Source organism: Lepisosteus platostomus, chromosome 7, assembly GCF_059453375.1.
Source record: "Lepisosteus platostomus isolate fLepPlt1 chromosome 7, fLepPlt1.hap1, whole genome shotgun sequence".
Lineage (NCBI taxonomy): Eukaryota > Metazoa > Chordata > Actinopteri > Semionotiformes > Lepisosteidae > Lepisosteus > Lepisosteus platostomus.
This window is the reverse complement of record NC_142617.1, coordinates 13384936-13407044: the sequence shown is the minus strand read 5'-3', so window position 1 is coordinate 13407044 and position 22109 is coordinate 13384936.

Genomic DNA, 22109 nt, shown 5'->3' with positions numbered 1-22109 from the left:
GAAATCTTGCAAACCAAGATTCCAAGGAGAACATGCAAACTCCACACTGAGGACACCAAAGTTTACAATATCACCCAGGATGATACAAGAGCTGTGAGGAAATGGTGTGAGCCATTGATGGTAGCAGTGATGCCACCATACCACCTGCTACCACAACACAATCTAAAAACTACCCTCTCTATGAAGACATCCCATATAACTTCAAAATGAAAGGATTTTAGATTAGTTTTCAAGGACTTTTTTTTAGCATTCCCAATGTTAGCTAGAAGGGGTCGGCACACATATGGTGATCTCCAAGTAAAGACTCTATCCACATTAAACTTACAGTAGGTCAATTTGGAATAAATAACAGATACACATAATGATCTTAGGCCATGAATTCAGCACATGGACAATAATATCTTCTGTAGACAATAAGGCCACAGCTCATGAAACACCTAGGATTTGATTATGATTCCAAACTTCATGAAAGATCATTATGTAATGTTTGGCCTGAACTTCATTTGTCTTCATGCGGAAGCCACTTGACATGATTCCATGACTGTGAGTAATCTTTATTCTGCTGACAAATGCCCCCGGGAAGTGTGTGACATTTTGGAGCAGATGGACATCGGAAATTACATTCTGTGTTAGCATTTAAATATGTTTGTGCCATTCAATGCATCCCTACAGTTTACTGGTGTGATGGAGGGAGAGGTGACTCAAGATTATCACTGTGTAGGGGATTAGAGCTGCGGAGCCGGACACAGTCGGACTGAGGGAATGTAACAGGAGGAGTATGAGAGAGCAGCCAGCTGAGAGTGATGCAGTTCACGTCTCAGCTCCAGCTGGGAGGGAGAGAGTGAAGGCTGCACAGCCTGAACTACACCAGCTGCTACTGCTGGTTTGGGCTGGCTGGCAGGCCTGTGGGATTCAGCAAGCTGAGAGGCAGTTTGAGAGGATATAGCAACTGCTATGCTGTATTGAATTATATTAGAGGTCCTAGACAGACAGACTGAGTGGGTTTTCTATTTTCCAGGCTTGTGAAGAATTGCACTGAGTGTTTAGAACAACCAAAAAACCCTGGCATTATTACCATTAGATTACTTTAGTGTAGATGTGCCAACACCAGATTACAGTATTCTTGTTTGTAAAATAAAGCTCTTTATATTATATGTAACTAACTACAGTAGAGAGCAGTTTACAGTATTATTAATATTGGTGTATCCAAATAAAGACAAATATTCACCTTTGAAGTATATCAATTACACTAGTTTATATTCTTCTGTCTTGACTTATGGCCGTGCTAAATGCAGGCAAATGTTAGATTTATCAGAGACACCATTAATCATAGCACTTTAAACTGTGTTGTTGACGAAGTATTTTCAAATAAGAAATAAACAAACTCTGAGCTAATAATAGAAATAAGAATGCAACTAAAAACATTTCCGTCGCTAAATTGAAGAAAAGCACAACTGGGCAGGAATGTCTGAAAAACATTCGTTGACATTTCCTGTCTCCTCTCCAAGATTATCACACATGTATACTTTAAATACACGAATTCCCGGACTTCAGAGGAGGTCTTCTGTAAGCTCTCCATAGCTATAAACCAGTAAGATAAAGAGGTAGAGATAAGTTTTTTTGCTGCAAGGATATTGATATTTTAAAGTTTTATGTTGTTGATTTGAGAAAACTCTTCCAATCTCTCAAACAATTCAGACATGAAGTTTACAGAAACTAACACAATCTCAGAGTGAATTCTTTCAACTTTACAGTACAGTAAGTCATCCATTACAAGGACCAGAAAGAAACATTGCAAAACATTGTTACTAGTTTCTGCAGTTTTCCGTGTTTTGTGAAGGATTAAAATGGGAAATGTATCGTGGATTCGGTCACATGGTCACATTAAATTTGTTTACTGGGATTCCTACGAATTAAACATGAATTCAATTAGCTGTACCAGCAATTCCCAGTCCTGATCTTGGAGAACCCCACATGTTCCACTTTTATGTTCCAGCTGTGCTCTCATTAACAAAATTAAACCCTTAGCCTGACGTATTAACAGAATCTATGCTCGTTTTTATTTACGGCTCTTAATTATGTTGATGCTTGCCTTACATCTATCTATTTCATAAACAAGATAATATCTTCAGCTTCTGCAGAAAATCAAGGCTTTTGCAGTCCATTGTTTAATAAAGCAAAGACGTCAGCTGGAACAAAAACCAGGAGGAGCATGTGCTCCAGGACAAGGATTGGGAACTCTTTCACTATTCTTGTAGCTATAGGTGACTAGGAAGTATCTGTAAGAATTTAGATAAAGATTTCCAGCTTCAACGCAAAAGGGATATTTGCTGAGATGTAGGGGTCAAGATTTTGTGATCTAAGGAATCATGAAGTTTACCTTAGTTAATTAAGTGCAGGGTAAATGATTAAGTCTCAATTAACAGTCCAGAAAGACACTTATAAAATCAGATTAAGACGAAAAAAACAAAAACTGAAAAAAGACCACGAGAGAGGAGATCGGCAAGACGGAACCTGAAGCTTGTGCCAGGTGAGAGTTCCTTCGTAATGATCTTCTGAAAAAAAAAATCAGATTGGAGCTAAGTACAGTATTTGAACCTTGCTCAAGAGAGGTTGCTATTATGTGTTTTTAGTGAACCTGGATTTCCTTATGTGAAGAATATCTCAAATAAAAATGGCCTTTCCTGCTTTTTGGGTGCATTTTTAGAATAGGAAGATAGGCTCCCATTTATTTCATAGCAGAGAGACATTTAACTGCAGATTGTATTGCATTTAGTTTATAAGGCATCTTGTCTCTTATTTTGGCCTATATAGGCATAAAAGTTGAATACTTGGTAGTAATCTGGGGTTTTCTAGGTTTTCTATGTGGTCTAGACATATGTCTCTGAAATCCCTTGTCGGTAAACTTGTAATGTACAGTACATTACAAGTTTAATATCTATAAATTGGTTTCATTACTCTGCTCTCCTCCCCACTGATCGCTGATGTGTGTCGAGCGTTCTGGCGCACTATGGCTGCCGTCGCATCATCCAGGTGGATGCTGCACATTGGTGGTGGTGGAAGGGAGTCCCCATTACCTGTAAAGCGCTTTGAGTGGAGTGTCCAGAAAAGCGCTATATAAGTGTAAGCAATTATTATTATTATTATTATTATTATTATTATTACATAGGGAAACTTGTGTGTTGTATGTTTATGTGGTGTATTTAGTGTTTTATTGTCATCGTTAATACATTGTTTATTTGTTTAACCAAGTGTCTGAACACAATAGTCTGAAATATGATCTTTTCACCAAAGCTGTGTCAGAGAAAGAATTCACATCCCTAACTATGCCGACAATGCATACCGCTCAGGGATACATTCTTTGAGAAATGCTTACAAGTTGGTCAATTCCTGTTATCCAGCATTCTTATGACCCCACATTTGTAACACTATACTGCACTGAACCTTGGGAGTACCATGATCTTTCCTAAAGAAAGTACAAAGTACAAAGGAGACATGACAAAGGAATGACATAACATTTACAAAATATGGGGTTAATAGGGTTTATATAGAGTTTCTAAGATTTATATCATTTGTAGGGTTTTACAGGGTTAAGAGATAGTGTGAAAAACTAGAAAACAAAACTTTGAAATTCTACTGTAGCTGAAGATCACTCATGGTGGAGGCTAGGAGATGAGGAAAACAAGTGCCATGTCAGTCATTAACACAAACACTCCTCCTTGTACCCCCTGATAAGGGAAGAAACAATGACACAGCAGAAGAAGGATGGATTTATTGCACAGCAAAGACTGTGTGAGTGCTGCCCTTATCAGCTACAGCTGACAGAATCATCACAGGAAGACATCTGTAAAGTGCTTTTGGTTATGTTATCATCAAGCTCTCAGCACCTTGGATGTGGGCGTGCTTCTGGCAGGCTTCCTGGAGCCAATTTTATTGCAGGAAGATAAAATATATCCGCAACAATACCATTATTTTACGTGCATGCTGTCTTTCTGCGGCACTGAAACCAGTAATTGATTCGAAGAGAGCCCTCCATCTGAAGCGATGAAACCTTTTCAATTCAATATGCTTTGTGATACAGTATGTTATCAAATCTGCATTGCTTTTTTAGAAGCATTAGCTATGGGTAATAAACCTTGGACTTTTTTCCCCCAATCAATTAAATTTGTAATTTGGCCAGTCCTCAGCTTACTGTAATACATGACAGAAATAAAGCTGATTTGGTGCTTTAAGATATAAGTTTCGAAATAGTAAGACAGCATATGCCCACTGCTCTTGATAGACCTAAAGGTTTCCATTCTATTATTCTTACTATCTTATAAAATGTGAAAGTTATTTCTTTTCAAATACTACTCTTTATACAACCAGGATCATTTTACTGGATTATTTATGCATAATAATAATAATAATAAGAAGAAGAATTAATAATTGCTTACACTTATATAGCGCTTTTCTGGACAGCCCACTCAAAGCGCTTTACAGGTAATGGTGACTCCCCTCCACCACCACCAATGTGCAGCATCCACCTGGATGATGTGACGGCAGCCATAGTGCGCCAGAACGCTCACCACACATCAGCGATCAGTGGGGAGGAGAGCAGAGTAATGAAGCCAATTTATAGAGGGGGATTGTTAGGAGGCCATGATTGATAAAGGCCAATGGGAAATTTGGCCAGGACGCCGGGGTACATCCCTACTCTTTTCGAGAAACTCCCTGGGATTTTTAATGACCACAGAGAGTCAGGACCTCGGTTTTACGTCTCATCCGAAGGACGGCGCCTGTTTACAGTATAGTGTCCCCGTCACTACACTGGGGCATTAGGACCCACATGAGCCGCAGGGTGAGCGCCCCCTGCTGGCCCCTCTAACACCTCTTCCAGCAGCAACCTTAGCATAATGTACATATGTATTTTTACATATCTATACACCACTTGTGAATTCTCATATTGTGTATGAATAGGAGTACAGTACAGTATATGCATTTCATACAACATACACCTTAATGTAAGATGTTCAAGAAGCAAACATATGATGAGTATTCTAAGGTCTTGGCTTTAATCTTTGTTAGTTCAAAATACTTGCTAGGATACTCAAACACCATTTCAGATTTCAGTACAAAATGATCAACTGTCAGTAAAGCCCTGTATTGGACTGACAGACATGACTTACAGTATTCTGTCTCTTTACATTAATGTAATTGTACAGAAGTCAGGAGTGATTTGGTGGAAGGTTGCTGCTCAGAGGTTTCTAAATATGACATCCTTTCAGAGTTGTTCTAGCAAATGACAAACATTTCATAAAGCACTGAATACCACTGTTTTTTGACAAAACCTGTGTTACATACCCACATTGAATGTTCACCCAAACAAATGTGCTGTTAACAAAGTGAAGACATCATGTGAAGAATATAAAACATTTTTAAATGTATACAAAATTGCCTTAACAGTTAATAAATGCTATCATGTCTCATACTTTGATAAGTTTCGAGTCCAACTAACAAAAACAACTGGTGAATATAGTGTTTAAGGTCTGCAATATACAAACTAAGTCAAACAGTTCTGATTGTTTACTCAGCGAAACACATAACAAAACTAGCAGGTGTGTGCTAAATTATTGAGTTTATTTATAATTTAATTAACCATAGCGAAGCTGCGGTTGGAAGCATAGGTGAGTCATCAAGGGATGGAGCCATTGTATTAAGGAGAGCCACATTCTTTGGATTCTCACCAGGAAATCATGGAATTGGCTGCACCTGGTGATTTTAGCTCCCTATATAAGCAGTTCCTGAGGCAGTCAAAGGTTGCCTTTCCCTTTCTCTTTCTCCAGAGCCCTCAGGGTTATGAAGCAGTGAACATATTTCGATTAGGTTAGGATAGCAGTCTCGGTCGTTTTCCGGGTCGGGACGCCAGTAAGTGAGAAGACGGTTAATGAGCGCACCTGGCCAACCGGAATCGACCGAGAGGGGTTATTGCCACTGTTATCTGGGTTGAGACGCTTACTGGTTATGGAAAGATAAGGTTACGGTTCATGTGGAGACCACCTGGCCGTGCTACCCAATAAAAGGGGGCCTCTCCACAATACCAAAACAAAATAGAAAAGGATAGTGTAATTTTTTAATCTGATTGATTTTCAGTTTTCCTGTACTTGTAATGGTAACATTGATTTAATTAAGAAGGAAAAGGGTGAAGTATACATTTCCCAAGTTGCAATCAATTTTACTCTAATAAAGAATCATTCTTGTCATGGTTCTTATGGGTTCTGTTTCCCCTATGAAGATAGTTCTTAGTCATAAGAGAGCAATGTTTTACACCTTTTTATATTTTTATTACTTTATAACAAAGTTGTATTTATAATGCTTTGATCTTCATATTTAGATGCTGTATGAGCCATGCTTTGTAATGGGAAATGTAGATTAAATAAGAGGAGAAACTGATCAGCATATGGCTTATTTTGGAGTTTGCTTTAATTTTTGCTTGATACTCAGCTTTTTAATTTTGAGGTATCTTGTATGTTGTATTGAGTGTAGTGAATCTGGAACTAAAAACACTTCAGGACAAATCACTTTGTGAATTTGACCCCAAGGCTTTCCTCAGGAGCATGTGTCACAAGAAGGAAGGATTTGTAACAGTTAGTGTGCCATTAGTATGACTTCTAGGACCATTTTCTGGCAGGTGGATTCTAATGGACAAATAGGATTGCTTTTCATGCACTGACCCAAGTGTAAAAGGTGAAGGACTCGGAAACAATTAAGAGAATGAAATATGTTTGACACAGCTGCCGTTTTAATGGAACATTTGTCTGTGTGCTTCCTATGAGTTGCAAAGGACAAAGGAGTAATGTGTGACCAATTGTCCAAGTTTCTTTCTCTTTCGCTACTGCTGAAGGTGCAGTTTTTGTTTTCAGAATGTCATAAAATATTGCATCACAATCCCAGCCCTGTGTGGCCTTGTGGAAAAATGTTTGCTCATGGATTTTAATGTACAGTATCTCTGAGCAGTAAGGTTGCCCTCACCCTACACCACGAGTGTTCTTGTGTTTAAAGCAATTCCTCCCCACATCTTCATTAAGACCCTACTGATTTCATGAACATGAAAAAAATATCACCGACCAAGAAATCATCACCTTGAAATCTGATCTTTTTTTTTTACTACATTGAAAATGAATCAATTCATACTGTATATTGGTAACATGTTTAACATTTTATCAGACTAATAGTTTAATCTATAAAAATAACTTAAACCCAGTTCTTTGTTGCTCACAGCTAGTTCTCTTCCTGCTTTGCTGATTGCACTTACCTATACCTTTACTCTCTACCCTGGTGTTTCCCAGAACTCTGTCTCAGGGGGCACAGTAGGTTCTCTACTATTTTCTCCTTAGCAGGTGGGTATAAGTCCTCTGATCTGACACCACTTTTTATATGATTTTTATGTTGTTGATGCTCCTTTTCTATCTCTACCTGTTTCATAGCCATCTACTCCTGGAAGCTCTCCCATCATAATAAACACAACCCTTCAACATCTGACTTCCTCTTTCCCCTTTCTCATCCTCCCCTTCTGTCAACTTCTCTCCTGCAGCTCCTAGCTTCCTTCTCTTTCTTGTGTTGCTCTGGCCACCTTCCAGCACCTTTTCAAAAGCCATGTGATAAGAGAGTACCTGTGATCTGTCATGTCTCCACTACTATACCTCCTTCTATATCTCTTACACTGTATTGCACAAATACTTCAACTGATCTTTATCCATTAACAACAGCAACAATAATAACCCCAAGGCAGGTGCTTATTCACTATCACTGGAAATTTGCCTTATATACTGTACCTGTATTGCAGGAATTTGTCCTGTCTCACAAATGTAAGTAAAATTAACTCAAAATGATCATTGAAAATGTTCAACATTTATCACTTTATCGAAATGCATGCAGTCTGGTGGTACAGATTTGGATATCATTGGATGGCTGAATTCTCCCAGCTATTAAAATTAGATTGGTGCTGCCTATAATTTCTAACTCCACTGACGCAGAAGGTGGCTGAGTCTCAACATAAAATTTTCATTTCATAGACAGGGAATAGCTAAATCTATCTTTGTAGAATGCTCTGTGCTCAAATTCAAACACTTACTGCAGGAAATACAAAACTCATATATTTTTAAATATGACTTCATATTATGGTAACACCAAAAAGAAAAAATCCATATACTGTACTTTGAAAAGCATAAACCTTGTCCAAGCGCAAAGAGAGCCTGTGTATTTCTGTCTCAAAAATATAGTTAAAAATAGCATATAACACAACACTCTTAAAATAGATTTCTTCCAACTTAGTCAGGTCCAATCTTGCTGGAAGGAGATACAGGCTATTTAGTTTGCAAATGGCTTCAAAAGTGCTCTGCTGCATTTGTTTGCAGAGGTCAGCTCTCCAGGGAGAGATGTTCACTGAATTGCACATCTGGATATTCTCCAGGCTTCATTAGAATTTCATATCTAATTATGATAAGTGTATTTCTGATCACAGAGGCGTAATTAACAATTTAATTTAAATGAAGTTTCTAAAGGGCTGAATTGCGCTTGTCAGCCCTGGCAATAGGCATTAATTCTCCTAAAACTAAATATAGCAAAAGTGTGTAAATTTGTATGTGTCAAAAAAAAACATGCCTCAAAAAATAAATCAATTGTACCATGTTCTGTAACCCTCTGGTGCATTTGGAAGACTTCCAGACAACTTAATGAATCCTGTTAACATAGGGGAAAAGGTGTAATTTCTGAGCAGTTTATTAATCAACCTTTTGTTATTGCAAAGGATTTGACCTGTAACAATGACTGAGTCAGACAGTAAGGAGTGAGTTTGACAGATTTTATTGTTAGTTGTTTTTTATTTTTAAAAACACGAGATTACAAATGCCAAAATAAACACACTAAAAGTGACGTTTCTTGCAAAAACAATATTGCACAACAATATTGCACAGTAGTGCAATAGAGGCCATAGAACTAACAATATCCATCTTACAGAGTGGTGTTCCTAACTTGAACTCGGCGATCCAAGTGAGGCCTAACTAGTGTGTTATCATTTAAACGTTAATACTTTTAATTTAACATTTAACGTGACTTTTTCTTTAGATTTGCTTTTATCACAGATTATGACAACTGATAGATCTTAAAATGACCAGCATGGGTTTGTTAATATTTTATGAATATTAAAAACATTAGAGTTTTACATTTGGAACTTTTACAATATCAAACACAACCCCCAACCATAAGAGTCAATTGCAATATGTTAGTGATTGGTCAATGAATATTAAGTGCACGCGGGCAAATAAATCTTGACCCAGGCTGTATGTACTGTCTGGGCAGTGAACATTAGATTCTAAATAAAAGCACAACATAATTCCATCAGGCACTAATACTAATAACTGATAGTGTGCTGTATCTTAATAATAGTACTATGTCTTTATTTTATTATATTTCTATATATATCTACTGTATATTATATTTGCACTTTGAGGGTCTCCCTTAGTCTCATGTGTGTCATAGGTCTGAGCTCTGTTCATCATTGTCACATGCGGCTTCAAGATGAAGTGCCCATATACTGTAGGACCACCATTGCTCATTGCCACAGGAAATGACCTTGCAGAGATTGATGCCGGGCCAAGCTAAGGTCTTTACACAAATGAAATTAATGCCGCAGACCTGTCTGCAGCAAAGACGAGGACAGCCTGCTGAAAAGGAAATGAAGAGAATTCATCCATCTACGTTTCAGCACATATCCGATTACAGTGTCATTATGGGAAGCAGAGAAAGCAATTATAACAGAGGCATTGGGTTTGATAGATAGTCTTGGCACAGTCAATTTCTATTTAAATATTTAATATGTGTAAAGTCAAGGGCAGTGGACTTTCTGCAGAAAACAGACAGGGTTTGAAAAATGAAAATTTGTTTTATTTTTAGAAAATTAAGTCCTTTCTAATTTTCAATAATACATAAAGTTGCGTTTTTGTGCAAGCCATGAGCTCCCTGAATTGCTGCCTGTATCATAAAGGGATCTTTAAAATGCTCCTGTAAATTGACTTCCCATTTATTGTACGTGTATATTCAATGAGAATTGTATTTAATATTTTCATGTTAGAAAGTATTGAAACAACATTGCCAAAAAATGTGAAGAGGAAAAAATAACATTGCCTCTGCTGAAGAGTACATTTAAGTCTGCGGAGCTTTATCAAAGATCACAAACTGTATACTTCCATTTTCAATAACTGCTAAGTCAAAAAGCATGATGATGGAAGGGCAAAGGGCAAAGGCAGGAAACACTAGACCTGTCGCGCACACACAAACACATATTGAAGGAAATGTAAAGATCCAGAGTAACATCGGTAGCATTAGTTTTCCAGGACATCTGATGGAGAAGACACCACAGGCTTGAATGAATCCCAGATCCAAAGTTCTGTTGGGCAGCAACACAACCTGCCAGACTGCCATGCCACTCCAACTAAAATCACTGTATAAAAGAGCAGAATCGATACTATTATTAATTCTAAAGAAACTTTGTTAGTTCGCATAAATAGCTTAATAAAGTGTTGGTGTATGAATTCAGTGATGTGATAGAAGCTTCTAAGTGAAATGTCATCTTTCTTCAAGTTTTGCACATTTCATTGTATGGGAGTTTCTTCTTTTTCCAAACGATATATGGCTTTTTCTTCGTGCAAGTAAAGTTGGAAAGGGACAAATACTGTATATATTACAAGTACATAATTTAAGAGTCTTAAAGGGCAGCTCAAGGACAGCATGGTAGCAAAGTGGTTAGTATTGCTGCCTTGCAGCTCTGGGTCCCTGGGTTTGATTCTGTGCCTGGGGTGCTTCAGTATCTGTGTGGAGTCTGCATATTCTCTACATGTCGGTGTAGATTTCCTCCAGGTGGGTTTCTTGGCTTCTGGGAAAATTGGCCCTCGGTGTGAGTGTGTTCGTGCTTGTGTCCCTCTGTCTGTGTGTGCCCCGCGATGGACTGGCGTCCTGTCCAGGACAAATCCTACCTTGCCTACGTTGCTTGCCTGGATGGGCGCTGGCTCCCAAAACCATGATTAACCCAAGATTGCATTCGATGAAGTGGTTAGAAAACAAATGAATAGGTGGAATGGGTGGAATAAAATAATGTGGTCGATATACAGTATGAGCTTAAACAGAAACAGTTTAGTCACATGGCGAGTCAAAATGTAATGTGCCTACTGTGAAGTGTGAATATACTCTTCCATGTCCGCTGTAAAGAAATTCATAACACAAGGGTGCTACATTTTATCCCCAGTGTTGTTTGGGAACTTTTTTTGTAGCTACCAAAGTTTTGGAATGTACATGTTAAATAAGAGGCATCAATCTAACTTTGGGCAGCAAGATGCTCATTTATCTCCACCAGCTGCTATTGCAAGGGTAACAGAATGTTCTGATTCAAAATAAGTTTTAATACCGTAAGGTGACTGGTGGGTTTTCGTTTGCTAATTAGGAACTTGCCTTTGCTGCCACAGGGGTTTTTTCGAGACTACACTGACAAAATAATGGCAAGTAGTGGATTGCCTTTTCACACAGAAAGCAGATGTGTGCTTAGTCTTGTAAAACAAGATTTCCAATCCAAGTCAGAAATTCAATTGTGTCTAATAATGTTCTTTCAACCTGTTTTAAAGACAGAAAAATTGAACATGACAAGATGAGATGGAAAAATGTGAGTGCCTGCCAACATTTAAATATGATGAGTTTGTTACAGTACCTGCCTTTTCATTTGCAGAGCACAAACTGGGCTGTACCTTTTTAGGAAATGCTACACACCAGCAGAGGATCTTCCCATAAAAAACGATGTTACACATTCCAACAAAGAAAGTTATTTTACACATTTGCATACTTCTAAATATTTAATAGCATGGAGACATGTTAGATGAACATCTAATTTCTAATTTGTGTGTAAATGTACTTAATTGTAGTGTATAGATATTTTATTTTTGCTTGTTATGGATGGGGGGAATATTTTTCATTGTATTAAATTAAGAATGGCAAGACAGTTATGCTTAGGAAACCACACATTAGGTAGTAGCAATATTTCTTCATAGCTATTGACATAAATGTTTATCATTTTTAAACTAAATATTTATTCAGAAAAATAATGAAAATAAAAATGTTTTAGCTTTTTGTTGAATTAGTATGTTTTGACAGGAATGTTGGACAGTGGTTAGTTGAAATGAGAAGCATTTTTGGTTAAGGCCCGTTCTGAGAAAAAAAACTAATTTAACCTTATAAATTTAAGGATTTATCAGACATACCAGAAGAAGATCACACTTTTTTCCCCAATAACGTCCTTTGCAGTTAGCACAAGCAAGGTCATATGAAAATGTAAATGTCTAATAAAAGCAGCTCCAGTTTGTTACATTTCTTTTTTCATTTCTTTCAAATAATTATTTGTAATGTACTGTACTCAAAATAATCCCATGCATAACAGGTCTGACCTAATTTAAGCTGTCCAAATGTGAGAGCGTTTTTCATCAAGTAAATTATCAGAAACCACCCATTATCAGAAATATGCTTAAAAAAGTAATTCCTCATTGCTAATGAAAGCAAACATGAGTCTATACCAGAAACCAGGGCTCTTTTGTGCTTTGAGATTCTCCAGGAAAAACCGAGCAATACAAATGCAAGAAACTTATATTAATTATTAGTTCATTTAACAATTTTAAATCATCCAGTCAGCTCTGCAATATACCCAGCTTGCTTACATCCATTAAATCGCTTGATACTTTGGTCTGCATGTCATCAGTCTCTGTGCAAAGTTGTTCTTTTTACAATTAATTGTAATTTACACATAATTAGGCCTGTGCCCTGTGTATTTGTAGAGCCCATAATGACATTAGTGGTTCACCTTGTCAGCTTCCTCAGTAGATTAAAAGATCTTAGATGAGTACATCAGAAGTTATTTTTAATTTAAATTCATTAAATATTTATACAAAAGATAATGGATTACTTGTACAAGATCATATAATCTATTATTGTCTTAATAATGTAAGAAGGGTGTAATTGAGGTTTTATTATTTTATTAAGATTAACCCTGTCTATTACAGGGATCAAGAATGTCTACAGTAGGTACTGTAACTATTGGACAGATCTGTTCTTTTATAGAACACAAGTAAGATATGCAAGACAAAAAATCAAACTGATTTTTTCTGTCATTTTTATATATTTTATACTCTTATACTCTGGAAGAACTAATGTTCTATAACAGTTTAAAATTGGTAGTCCAGGGTAAATTGTACAGTAATTCTCTCTCATTTAATTTCTCAGCATGAGCACTGTGTCCTATTTAATTAAATCAGATCTGTTTCACAGAACATGTACTGTAATATATACTCAGAATCTATCAATACAGTTCATAGAACCACACCACTTACTTCTGGATAATGTTACATTACATCACATTAGTGTGACAAGTTATTTTTAAAATACAGTACTCGGTAACAAAACAATTTGTGGTACGTACTGTACCAGAAAACTACAGTAAATGCCAGACAGTTTTAAAGATTCTTTTTCTTTTTATAATGTTCAGATACAACATCAATGTCTGAATGAGATAAGATACTATCTGCAAACATGCATTTTTTAGATAGCAACTTATGCCTGTTTGATGTAACACTACATTATTAAAACCAATTATTAAAATAGTTAATTACATTTCATAATTAAAGAAGAGGTCATGTATATTACATTTCAAGCACATGCATGAAAGCACATGGCAGTACTGTGAATATAAATACATGAATGTGTTTAATCTGAACTCTCCAGTTATAAAATATGGTTTCCTTCTCCATCACAGCTATGTACAGTATATTCTGTACTTCTATTTTTCATTTTTCTAGCACTCTCCTTTAACTGACCTCTTCATTAATGAAAAGGTTCATACATAGTAACAGAGACTTATTTTCCAAAGTTACTGGCTTCTACTTTCCCAGGAGGCATCATCTACAAGAGTCTGTGTATCCAGTAAATTTCAAATTCCAGTCAGGTGTCTGTTTTTTTTAGAGACTGGCAGAAATGGTGCTGTGCTCCCTAAAGCAAAATAAACTCTTGCTTGTGCTGGTGAAAAAAAAGTGAATTTTACAATATCCACTGGGACTAAATGTACAATTCAATGATTTCTCAGCCAACAGTAGATCTCCTCCTTTAATTACTGTATAAAGTACATATATTTTTGAAGGCAGTGGTTTCTTTTTCTTCCTTTCAAACTGTGTGTTGTAATGTTCTTTTCTTTTCATGTTAAATATTGAAGGTTATTTTTTTTATAAAGGCAGAGAAGAAATTATCAAAGGACCTCTTGCAATGCAATGCCATGCTGTGCTCTGTCTATGGCATACATGGCAGTTTAAAATGGCTGTGACCTTGACAGAAATCAGCTGCTTTCTGATCCTGTGGCCTGTGAATACCTGTTCAGCCCACCACTGAGGACCTCCAGCAGGTCTGAAAATGAAGCGAGAAATTGTTCAAAGAGAGAAGAAAGACAGGCTCCCAACCTTCCAAAAAGTGACAGTGTTCAAGAGCAACATCTCAAATCAAATCAAATTAAAGTTTATTAATCAAATGCACAACAATACAGCATGCAGTAGTAGTTGCTGGCAATGAAATGTCTTTTCTGTGAGCTCACAAAAATCACAAAATTGAGGTTACAATCACAAAATTAAGGTTACAAAAAATAAGGTTACGTAATAATAGCTGTAATAGAAATTGAATAAAACTCAATATGAATAGAGCTGCTTTGTGTCTATGGTGTATGCAATATATACCGTACAAGTAGTGCAGTATGCTGAATACAGTGAAAACTGTGTGTCCATGTAGCCATTACAGGTGATTTGCTAAAGGAGCTGCAGGTTGGCTATTTAGCAGTCTTATTGCCTGGAGGTAGAAACTGTTCCATAGTCTGTTGGACTTGGACCGAATGCTTCGGTACCCTTTACCGGACGGTAGGAGGGAAAACAGTTTGTGACTGGGGTCCTTGAGAATGGACCTGGCCTTCTTAAGATATCTAACTGAGTAGATATCCTGGATGTTTGGGAGCTCACAGACGATAATGAGCTGCGCTGACTTCACCACCCTCTGCAGTACTTTGGGATCCCAGGTGGTGCAGTTCCCATACCAGGCAGTGATGCAACCAGTCAGGATGCTCTCAATAGTGCACCTGTAGAAGTTGGCCTGGATATGTAATGGCATGCCAAACATCTTTAGCCTACGGAGAAAGAATAGGCGTTGCCGTGCTGTTTTGACCACGGTGTTGGTGTGGTGGGTCCAGGTTAAGTCCTCTGAGATGTTGACTCCCAGGAACTTAAAATTGCTGACCCTATCCACTGCAGTCCCATTGATGTAGATAGGTATGTGATCTCCTCCCTGGTGGTTCCTATAGTCCACAATCATCTCCTTAGTCTTACTGATGTTCAGAGAAAGGTTCTCCTGGCACCATGCTGCCAGGGCTTCAACCTCCTCCCTGTATGCAGACTCTTCACCATCTGTGATCAGGCAGATGACTGTTGTATCGTCCACAAACTTAATGATGGAGTTTGAGTTATGCCTGGCGACACAATCATGGGTAAATAAGGAGTAGAGGACAGGGCTAAGCACACAGCCTTGGGGGGCTCCAGTGTTTAGAGTCAGGGTAGAGGATATGTTGGTGCCCACCCTTACCACCTGCAGACGTTCTGTCAAGAAGTCCAGGATCCAATTACAGATGGAGGTGTTCAGTCCCAGGTCCTGGAGCTTGATGACAAGCTTCGAGGGCACTATGGTATTGAATGCTGAGCTGTAATCAAGAAACAGCATTCTCACATATGTTCCTTTCTTATCCAGGTGTGAGAGGGCAGTATGGAAGGGAGTGGCAGCAAAAGCATCTTCTGTCGACCTGTTCTGGCGATACGCAAATTGCAGTGGGTCTAGGGTGTCAGGCAGTGAGGAGGTGAATTATGCTTTGACCAACCGCTCAAGGCACTTCATGATAGCTGATGTGAGTGCAACAGGGTGGTAGTCATTCAGGCAGATGACTCTGGGTTTCCTAGGAACAGGGACAATGGTGGTTTTCTTAAAGCAGGAAGGAACTATAGACTGAGCTAGAGAGAGATTGAATATGTCCGAGCACTTATCTCGCCATTTACCCATGGTTTCTGATTTGTATATGTGCGAACAGTAATCCTGGGAGCTACGTCTTCAATGCATTTACTGATGTAGCCAGTAACATAGTCTGTTTACAGATTGATATTATTTCCGGCAGCTTCGCTGAAGATCTGCCAGTCAGTGGTAGCAAAACAGTGATTTAGTATAAATCTGATTAATCTGACCAACGTTGAATGGTTCTTAACGCTGCCCTTTCCTGTTTAAGCTTCTGCTTTTAAACGGGAAGTAGCAGAATGGAGACATCTCTCAGTCTATGTGAGAGAGAAACTTTTTTTAAAACCTTTTTTTTATCTCTGCCATGGAATAATAAAATGTTTTAGTTCTTTAATTTAGCTTAAAGTTCTGTGCAGTTGGTTGAGTCCTTTGGTATTCGAGGCCATGACCTTAGTTATAGAGAAGGATTTGAAGGCCCTGAGGAATGCCTCGATTCAAAGTGTCAAAATCCAGTCCTTCAGGCTAATAGTAAAGGTAGCGGATTCAGTGGGGTGACTTTTTCATACTAGACTTATTTAGACTCTGTGTAATTGTAAGTGACGGGCAGTGACAAATGGACCTTCTCTAGAAGCATCTGGTTTAAAGTTCATAATCCTGTGCTCACTGAAATCTACCAAAGCTCAGCACACTTCTCTCTGAGTCAGAGAATGTTTATATATCTCCAAGATAGTAAATTGCTTCTGGGTGATTTTTATTTAACCTTACACTTGTAAAAAGCTCCCTGCTCTGTTGCAAGAAGTGATTCATTGGTGATACGTTGCATGGAGGCAGAATTGCTTTATGCATTGCCCTCGTTGTTGCCCTATTCCATAATCTTTGCAGTGCAGATACAGTGGTCTAGCTATCTTTGTCAGCTACGGTAATGTAGAATTGTATAAGATTTTCTTTTCTCATGGAAATTTTATACACGGTGTAAAAATGAAAACAGTTTCACATCAGCATATGACTGTTAAATATTAGCTGAATATATAGCTTCTCAGCCTTCAGATTAAAATTATAAGGAACCATTGTGAGAATCCTGCTAATTAGTTTAGTCTGGCAAGTAAGATCTGCATTGGCCAGACACCAGAGATAGAGTCGTTCAGAGTTAATTAATAGATGCCATTTCACAGCAGTAGAAAATAGAATTATCTTAATAAAATAGTAATTCTGCTTTGTGTATATATATACTGTATAGTCAAGGTCAGCAACCACAGATAGCAGGAAGATAGAACTGGATTGATTCCATTTTGCATCTGTAATATACTAAATCAAATTAAAAATTTTCACAAAAATACTGTTTCAAGAAATTGCATTATGTGCGCTGTGGAAAACTGTTTTTTTATCGTGACATAGCGCCATTCTGAAACCTCCCAGTTTAAACTTTTTAAAAAAAAATCCCTTCAAAATTTCTTATACAGAAAAAAGATCAGATTTTTATTCAGTTTTAAACAGACGCAACAGTCCTATTCGATAACAAAAATAGAGGTTTTTTGATAACTGTGCTATACTGGCACCTGGTGGAGCTTTCTTAGTAGACCTATTCATTATGCATATGATGACTTAATCATTCTGAAGTGTGTACTTAGCTGGTAGGATTAGTGTATACACATTCATACTATTTCAGTTAATAACCCTCTTTACTGGAAAGTGACAAAGTCATCTGAGGGAGGGTGGTCTTTTTTTCAATACTGAGGGAGGCCAGATGAAGGGGAAGTGAAAAGTCTGTTGGCCAAAAAAAGCTCTAAAAAGAGAAGCAATAAGTATTCCCATGTTCTCTTCTAATCTCTTCCTGCTGTTTTACATCTGCAGACGAAGTGAAATCCAGCCATGCAATTACAATAAATAACGGGACATTCCAGAAGTTAAACAATAACTTATTTGTGCCAAACTTAAATCTTCCAAGTTTGCTGCAGAGTATTATGTGGAGCTAAATGATCTAGAAATCCCCTCAGTTGAAGTTGCTGTCTGAAGCCAAGATTAATGTAGTGAACCAAAAAGTTCTCAATTCTGATAAATACATAATGCTTTACTGATAGTGATAACAATATTTGCAATTATGAAGGGGGAGTGGGTGTAATGATATTGAATAATTTCAGTTTTAGCTTTTTCAGTGGATCATTAATAAACTTTCCCTGTTTTTCTGGTTTGGAAGTGTACAGCAGAGAATATTTAAAGCAAATTGTACAATAGACTGCTAATTCTATAACAGCACCTATTATCAATAATTATATAATTCTTGATTTACTACATCATGTTTTTATTTACTGTATGCAATGTTTTGAGAATTTTAAAAATAAACTAAACTGCATTATGTATCACAGCTTTGTGCTGAACGTTCACAATCAATAAGATAGTAATAAGATGGCATAAGGCAGAAGACACCTTGGTATTTTAGAGTGTAATAAAAAGAAAACAATAAAAATGCGCTACCAATACAGCATGCAATACTTTTGTCCTTAGTTATTCATTTATTTCAGTCTGCAAATTTGTTTTGAAGGTTAGAATATAGAATCTTGAGTCATCGGTCTTAATATGAGACTACTAAAAGTAAATTACAGTGTATGAATGATATGATCAGATTTTGCATCAGGGTTTTTAAATTTCTTATTCAGGTCAGGCAAATTTCTGCAATGGTTTGTCTCAGGGCAGACACAATAATACAGTACTGTATATCATCGTTAGCCATTACTGTGTTACATTGATTTTCCATACAGAATCATTTGGGCTTGGCCTTATCTTAACAATGTCAAGCCTTGGCAGGAGGCCAGGAGGCTGGATATGCCACTACCCCCTTGCCAAATAAAGCCAAATAAAGAAAATGATGTCTAGTGAGGAGAAGGCTAATTCAAAAGACAAGCTCATCAAGGTAGGTTCAAACCCTACCCTCCCCCTGTCATTATTAGATCAAATGTAATCAGCTTTTGCCAAGATCCTTAAAAGGCTTAGGAGGTGATTACTGCGTTGGAAAAAAGTAGTATGAAAGTAGATACAGTACGTGGGTACTGGGTATAAGTTACGTGGGACTTGGCTGGCGAGTTGATGCATATAGCAAAATGAATAAGTGTTTCGTCTACTTTATATGAAGTAACAGGTTAGATAAGTGAGTTCCCCAACTGAAAATAATACCCTATTGAGTCTCATGTCGTTTTCTGTCTGTTTTTGCTCTGGTTTCTGCAGCCAAAACTGCAAAGGACCGAATAAGCAAATACAATGCAAAAGTTCACCTAACCCCCATATTTTACTCTATGGCTTCACATATTTTGTGTTATGCATTACCACAGTTTCCGTACTTTACGATGATTTCATACACTGATATGATATGGCCAGCTTCTACAGATGCTGAGGACCTCTAGTTCTCATTGACAAACATGACATTCTAGCCTTTCTAATCTGTGGTCTAGTAGATCTGGCTCTTGTTTTGGGTGAGTTAACGTGGTCACTTTTTCTCAACAACTTGTATCTCTTGGTATCATTTCCCTTCCTAATGAAGTACTGTATTTCCTACGTACTTTCCCACTACTTTTTCCAACTCTGTAATTACCTCCTAAGCCTTTTAAGGATCTTGCCAAAAGCTGTTTCTGATCATACCATCTAAACACTTTCCCAGATGTTTTGCTTACTGCAGTTTTACAAACAGACTCATTGGAATTATAGGTCATGAAACAAAAAGTACGAAGTTTATTTTGTAAGTGGGGACTATAAAATTATCCTAATCAGATTCATATACTACGTTTGTTTTTTTAGATGCAAACTGGATTTTAATTATACTTACTGTACATTTTTAATACATATCTAAAATACATATCTGCCATTGAATTTTTCTTTTTCATAAAAGTTCATCAGTCTGACAAAATTAAATTAAAATTAGATCTCTTGCATCTTTGTGGTTTTATATTCAATAGCACTTAGAAATCAATGTAATGTTGCAACTGTTGCCAAGACCAGGAGTTTTATAATTGTCAAAATATTTGTCGTCAACTTTAATTTTAATTTTCATGCTTATTGGTTATCAAGGTCTGATTGCTATCTAAAACCCCATTTTTATCTGTGCTGTTGCTTCTATCTGGATTATCATTTAATGTTAGTTAAATAAGAATGAATCACCTAGAGACAGTAACATGCTTCAACAGCCTGCTTTAAGCAATAAGCTTGAAATTAAAATACTAATGTGATAAAATGTATATATTGTATATATAAAATCTGTGTTGGATGAGTGACACTCCAGTTTTATCTTATTTTTTTTCCAGATATAGATGCATATTACATTGTGTTATTCCTAACAGTGACTACAGTCCCAAATGGAGTCACATCAAATTTGAAAACAAAAAGCCATTCTACACAGTATCCTGTCTTAATTTTTATAATCTGAAATGTAACCATAATGAAAAATGAAGTTATATTTTAACTCACCCTAAACCCAAAACTTTATTACATAAGATAACATTTCTGTATCTTCTAAATGTTAATTTTGATTACTTTGATTTCTAATTAATTAAACTACTGTACATTTTTTTTTTTAATTCTGATGGACAGAACGTTAAGAGAGGGATTATAGTGTTGTGCAATACTAGCAGCATTATCATACGGTATAAAGGCACAGGTGACCAAGACCATATCTTCGTTTATTTTGGAGATACTGTATGTCATTCACCACTCACTTTTGCTGTAATTAGTAGATACCTGACTCCTGAACATGCTTCAGATCTATTGCATGGGAAGAGAAACTTAAGATGAAAGTGCACCTGGAATATTTTTCCCAGTGCAGGAAATCTCCATGCATTGCCAGAAAGCTGTCTGTTGTGCCGAGTGGTGAAGCATGCTGAAGCCTGTCTGTGAACCACAGGCAGGAAGGCAAGACTGAGAGCACCTGATCATTTTCACACCACGCAAGACGCTCGTCCCTTGACTTAGAACACATTTCCGTAAGAAAACGAACCCTGGTAATGTATCAGTTACAGTATGCTTCTTACCGAGAATTCTGAACAAGCAATACTTTGTAAGTCAGACTCTTGCCTCCTGCCAGCAGCTTGACGAAACTGAATGTTACTGACTTCTTTCTGCTTTTCATGCCTTTGTAATTTTTTCAAATTTTCTAAATCTTAAACAGTACTGCTGCAGAGGTAAATCTCAACTTACCTGCTCTTAATTTCCATGTTTTCAATTTAATGCACCTCAAAAATATATTTTTTGTGCACATAGTAAAATATGTAAATGTAATATACTGTATACTGTATAAATATATTTTTTTGATTAAGGAAGAACTAGTTCTCACTTTAACAAACTAGTTCAAGCAACAGTGTTCAAGACTCCAGTGAATGAATCAGTAGAGGTTCTTGACAGTCACACAAGACTTCCTGCCTCTGCTATTCTCACACTTATGGAATAAATCTATAAAATCTTTATTTTCTTAGTCTGTACTTAATTTTTATACTGTACAAAATCATTAAAATCCTGAAAAATGAAGCTAAAAAGAAAATTCACTGCATACATTTGTAAGTAATAACTGTAAAATGCAGTGTCATTCAATAATATACAATATTATTGCTAGAATTAAGTACTTTCATATATCAATAAGTACATATTGGAGGACTGCCTTGGCTGACAAAGGGAAAAGTTCAAGATGAAGACAAAGCAACCATTTTTTTGACCCTGCATTTAATGAACTTCTCATTTACTCTTAAAAAGCCAAAACGGTTCCTCAATGACACTGAATCAAAACCTTTTATATAGCAGATCCTTGTTGTTGGGAGAGTGTTTTCTTTCAAAACACTTTCTTTTCTTAAGAAGAAACGTCTCTCTACAACCCATTCCGGATTTGTGGTCCCTTAAACTTTCTTTTTTGGGGGAACATTTCAGTTGCTGTCTGTTTGCTAAATGCTTTTAATCTTGAACAGTGATTGTTTTCTGTTGACTTGAATGATGACTTGAATATTTTCCTTCCCCCAGGCTGGAAAATCACAAGACTTTTA